This window comes from Nerophis ophidion, linkage group LG13 (genome assembly GCF_033978795.1).
Source record: "Nerophis ophidion isolate RoL-2023_Sa linkage group LG13, RoL_Noph_v1.0, whole genome shotgun sequence".
NCBI lineage: Eukaryota > Metazoa > Chordata > Actinopteri > Syngnathiformes > Syngnathidae > Nerophis > Nerophis ophidion.
In genome coordinates, this window is record NC_084623.1 from 24,592,408 (window position 1) to 24,598,407 (window position 6,000).

The window sequence follows — 6,000 nt, forward strand, 5'->3', positions numbered from 1 at the left end:
CGTGAGCCATAGGTTCCCTACCCCTGATATAGAAGGAAGTTGTGACACAAGCGGGCGATGTTGGTGTCGATATCAACGTGTAGTCATGATCAGATCCCAACCTATAAGCCTCATATCAGTTTGACATGGAATCTGATCATTTAAAATGAAGTATTGACAGTTTGATGACGAGGAGTAGTTTTCACCCACAGGCTGCGCCCACTACAAGTGGGTACAAACAGGCACTTCAGGGTTTTATCATCATAATTTTTACCAATTATGATCAAGATCTAAATTTGTGGAGCCGAGTCATAGATGTTGAAAGATTTGTGGCAAACCATCAAATCACATCTTATGGCGTAGTAGGGATGTAGTAATGTGTTTGTGATTGACGATTCTATTCGCATCTCGATACATGGGAACGATTTGATGCGATTCGATTTAATGTATCAACGATTTCATATGATTCGATACGATGGTTAACATTTGTTAATGGACACTTTTTACACCACAAAAGAACAAAAGCATTCATTCCTGTTAGAACATGGGTGCCAACCCTCACGATTTCCCCGGGAGACTCCCAAAGTTCAGTGCCCCTCCCGAAAACCTCCCGGGGCAACCATTCTTCCGAATTTCTCGCGATTTCCACCCGGACAACAATATTGGGGGCGTGCCTTGAAGGCACTGCTTTTAGCGTCCTCTACAGCCTGTCGTCACATCCGCTTTTTCGTGCCGGTCCAGTCACATAATATATGCTGCTTTAACAAACACAAGTGAATGCAAGGCATACTTGCTCAACAGCCATAAGGGTCACACTGAGGGTGGCCGTATAAACAACTTTAACACTTTTACAAATATGCGCCACACTGTGAAGCCACACCAAACAAGAATGACAAACACATTTCGGGAGAACATCCGCACCGTAGCACAACATAAACTTAACAGAAGAAATACCCAGTACCCCTTGCAGCAATAACTCTTCCTGGACGCTACAATATACACCCCCGCAACCACCAAACCCTGCTCCCCCAATTTTTATTTACATTTTATTTGATATGCCATTGATATTTTTTACTCATTATTATAATTTGAAACTCGATTTTGTATGTGACTATAAGCTACATAAGCCTTGCTTGTTTAATATTAAATGCAAAACTTGTTTGGGTCCCTATTAAAAGGTTAATTTGTTCAACCTTGGCCCGCGGCTTTGTTCAGTTTTAAATTTTGGCCCACTCTGTATTTGAGTTTGACACCCCTGTGTTAGAGGATAAATAGTTAGGACCTTGGCACCAAGCGCTCAAACTCAATCTGTCCAAGCTAAGTCTATGAGCATGAACTGATGAAAACTACTAGGATGAGAGGCCAACCATCTTCTTAGACAACTGATCAGTTGAATGCCATTAAAATAGCAATAACCTGACGAATGACATTGCTCATAAACACATTCATCTTCAAATATAAAAAAAACCCTTTTATAAAAGTGACAAAGTGAAACATTTGTAAAACAACATATATCCCCAAAGATGTTAAATAAAGTAAAAAGGCAAATGCATGTCAAATATATATTTCTTTCCTATGAGTCATGTCAAGTCAGTGTTGCTACAGACGCCTACAGATTCTAGTCTATGGCTTGACTGGGGGGCGGGACTTCCTAAGCAATGATCTGAAGTGACTTGTGTTGTGAAGGGGAAAAGTCTTTTGAAAGGTGCCAGATAAGAAAGTAGAAGACGGAGATCACGAGAACGTTGCATTTTGTGAAACAAAGAAAGACGAACTGGGAATCTGTCTGAGCCTCAATTCCTTGAGATGTTACAACATTGACGGACGTCACAGCCTCACTGACAACAACTCGTGATCTGATTGGCTATCGCAACTGTCTATCACTGTATGTCCCCAGATGCCCGCATTGTTGATTCTGAAGGCCTCTGGCAGATTTGGTACAGCATGGCAACATAAGCTAGTTGAATTCTGATTGGATAAAAACTCTATAACCTAAAAACAACGGAGCTGGAAGGAGCATAATATGACATGAAGAGAACATGAATCATTCTAGACATTTAGGGAAAGTAAATTAAACAATACTTTTATCTTTAATTATGATCATGATTTCTAATTATGTTAGGCCAGCAGAGAAGGCCTTGCTGGCCATGATGGCACACCACTGAGTGGCACACACATGTGATGTCGGCAATTTTCATGTATAAATGGCTCAGAAACAAACAACTTCCAACTTGGAGTCGGTTCTCATCGTTCACTTAAAAGGGACGTTCAAAAAGCTTTGACTGGTTCTCGAACGTCACACAGTGAATCAAAATTTTATGTTAATGTAGTCTTCCTTGATAGCTTGCATTTGATTGCCAGGTAAATGCATAAACCAAGAAACACTTACTGTCTTTCCCTTTCAATCCATACTGTCCAAATATATTAATATATTAAGCTAATATATCAATATTAGCGTAATGAATTGACTTACAAATGTTATTAATTACACTCGGCTGTGAACCGATCCAGTGAGAGCTGAAGATCCCGGCCAGATGAAGCCATCAGGACCAAATTATCTGCAAAAAGCAGAGACCTTATCCCACGCCCATCAAACCGGAACCCCTCAACGCCTTGACTGCGCCTAGAAATTCTGTCCATAAAAGTTAGGAACAGAATCTGTGACAAAAGGCAGCCTTGGCAGAGTCCAACCCTCACTGGAAATGTGTTTGACTTACTGCCGGCAATGTGGATCGGTTCGCAGCCGAGTGTGAAGCGACCGGAATGACAATCAGCACCTCCAAGTCCGAGTCCATGGTCCTCGCCCGGAAAAGGGTGGAATGCTATCTCCGGGTTGGGGAGGAGACCCTGCCCCAAGTAGAGGAGTTCAAGTGGATCGTGAGATCGACAGGTGCGGCGTCTTCAGTAATGCGGCCGTTGTACCAATCCGTTGTGGTGAAGAAGGAGCTGAACCGGAAGCCAAAGCTCTCAATTTACCGGTCGATCTACGTTCCCGTCCTCACCTCTCCCGTCCAAAGGCAAAACCCAGTAACTAAATTTTGGTCAAAACTGAGCTGATAATAATTTTAGAGTTCCTAGGTGATATGCTTTACATTAGTGTATGCGATATTGTAATTTGTTCCGTAAGTAAGCTGTTACACGCATGGCAGGACCTAGCAACTACCACATAACCGTGTAGATACAACAGAAAAACCTGGTATCTCAAGGGACCAATCGGAACTTCTTTGTCAGTCGCTTTATTGTCTTTAATGAGACATTTGCACGAATGGGGGCCGACGGTCAACCTGATTATGTGATATTATGGCACGAAGGGATATTTGGAAGATTGGCCCAGGACGTTGCAAGCACCTTCATTAAATGTATTGTTCTTGATTCTTCCCCTTGCATACTCTTTTGGGCAGATAACTGTGGAGGTCTAAATAAAACTGGACGCTGTACATGGCTCTTGCCCAATGTGCAAACGCAGAATGGGGCCCACACGAAATTGTGATAAAATATCTGGAGAAAGGCCACACGCTCATGAGAGCAGATTCAATCAATGGCTCAATCGGCAAGAAAATGAAAGCTCAAGAAATATCTATACGTTTGATGACTTTGTAGCTCTTTGTAAGACAGCATCAAGATGGATTGGTTTTCCTTTGTTTTCTCAAAATCAGCTAGAAGTGAGTTACTAGGTTTTGCCTTTGGACGGGAGACCTATGGTCATGAGCTTTGGGTCATGTCCAAAAGGATAAGATCACGGGTACAAGCGGCCGAAATGAGTTTCCTCCGCCGTGTGGCGGGGCTCTCCCTTAGAGATAGGGTGAGAAGCTCTGCCATCCGGGAGGAACTCAAAGTAGAGCCGCTGCTCCTCCACATCGAGAGGAGCCAGATGAGGTGGTTCGGGCATCTGGTCAGGATGCCACCCGAACGCCTCCCTAGGGAGGTGTTTAGGGCACGTCCAACCGGTAGGAGGCCACGGGGAAGACCCAGGACACGTTGGGAAGACTATGTCTCCCGGCTGGCCTGGGAACGCCTCGGGATCCCCCGGGAAGAGCTAGACGAAGTGGCTGGGGACGGCTGCTGCCCCCGTGCCCCTATCCGATAGGCGGAAGAAGATGGATGGATGTTATTAATTATAGTCACAATTTGAATTTTTTTTTTCTAGGCACAACCTATGATGCATATCAATATAATATTACGGAACTGTCCGGGCTTCACCGTGGCAGCGGGGTTAATGCGTTTGCTTCACAATACGAAGGTCCTGCAGTCCTGGGTTCAATCCCAGGCTCGGGATCTTTCTGCGTGGAGTTTGCATGTTCTCCTCGTGAATGCGTGAGTTCTTCGGGTACTCCGGCTTCCTCCAACCTCCAAAGACATGCACCTGGGATAGGTTGATTGGTAACACTAAATTGGCCCTAGTGTGTGAATGTGAGTGTGAATGTTGTCTGTCTATCTGTGTTGGACCTGCGATGAGGTGGCCACTTGTCCAGGGTGTACCCCGCCTTCCGCCCGATTGTAGCTGAGATAGGCGCCAGTGCCCCCCACGACCCCAAAAGGGAATAAGCGGTAGAAAATGCTCTGCGCTGCTGATCCGCCTCCGCTTGGGATGGTTTCCTGCTGGCTCCGCTGTGAACGGGACTCTCGCTGCTGTGTTGGATCCGCTTTGGACTGGACTCTCGCGACTGTGTTGGATCCATTGTGGATTGAATTTTCACAGTATCATGTTAGACCCGCTCGACATCCATTGCTTTCCTCCTCTCTAAGGTTCTCATAGTCATTATTGTCACCGACGTCCCACTGGGTGTGAGTTTTCCTTGCCCTTATGTGGGCCTACCGAGGATGTCGTGGTGGTTTGTGCAGCCCTTTGAGACACTAGTGATTTAGGGCTATATAAGTAAACATTGATTGATTGATTGATTGAAAATGGATGGATGGCTGGAACCGTCCTACCTGTCAGTAATCGTTGCCTCTTTATAACGTATTTTTAAAGATTGTTATTAAAATTAATAGGTCCTCTTTAGGTAAATGTAACAAAAGTGATATAGCTTGTTAATAGTACTACCCACCTCCTGTTACCATAGAAATTTCTCAATATTGATAAAAAGTACCGGTAAAAACATGGTTCATGGTACAAATATCATTCCTCTACGGTTAAAACTCACAGAACAAACATCTTCATTTACTCTTGTCAGTAGTAAATATATGTTCATTTTCCAAAGCAACCATTAACGTCTTTGACACCAACATCATCAATGTACATATTTTACATATTACTTATTTTAAGATATATCATTTTCAAGCTAGATAAGCCTTTTATGACCAGCGTTTAAGAGGTTATACACACACACGCACACACACACACACACACACACACACACACACACACACACACACACACACACACACACACACACACACACACACACACACACACACACACACACACACACACACACACGCACACACACACACACACACACACACACACACATTTTCTTGTATTTTTTACCTTCTTGAGACCTCCGAAAAATACCTACCTCTTTAGGACCACCCTTTCTAGATATATAAAGATTTGTATTTACAAAAATAAAACCATAGACATACTATGCAAATATAAAAAAATGTAAGCTTTTAGTTTAGTTTTTTTTTTGTAGAATTTTTTGCTTTGGAATTGTTTTTTAATATTCATTATTTACTTCAAGTTATTACAGTATTTCTCTATATACATATTTATTTTATTTTTTGTATTAATTTCGGCCAAAGGGGGCACATTTCAGTTTCTTACACACACTTGTTATTTCATATGTTGACCAAAGGGGGAGCACTTTTAAAACCAACGCACAGTCAATTTGAAAAATCCCTCTTTTTTGGGACCACCCTAATTTTGATCGATTTCACTGCCAGGGGTGTAAATGAGATCTCTATTTTTTATTTTTTTTTTATTTTTAATGGCTATTGGCACAGATGGCCCCTGTGCTACACTTTGCGCAACTCAGCTGTAGAAGCTAACTGTTAATGGCCTCTATATTCTTAGTATCG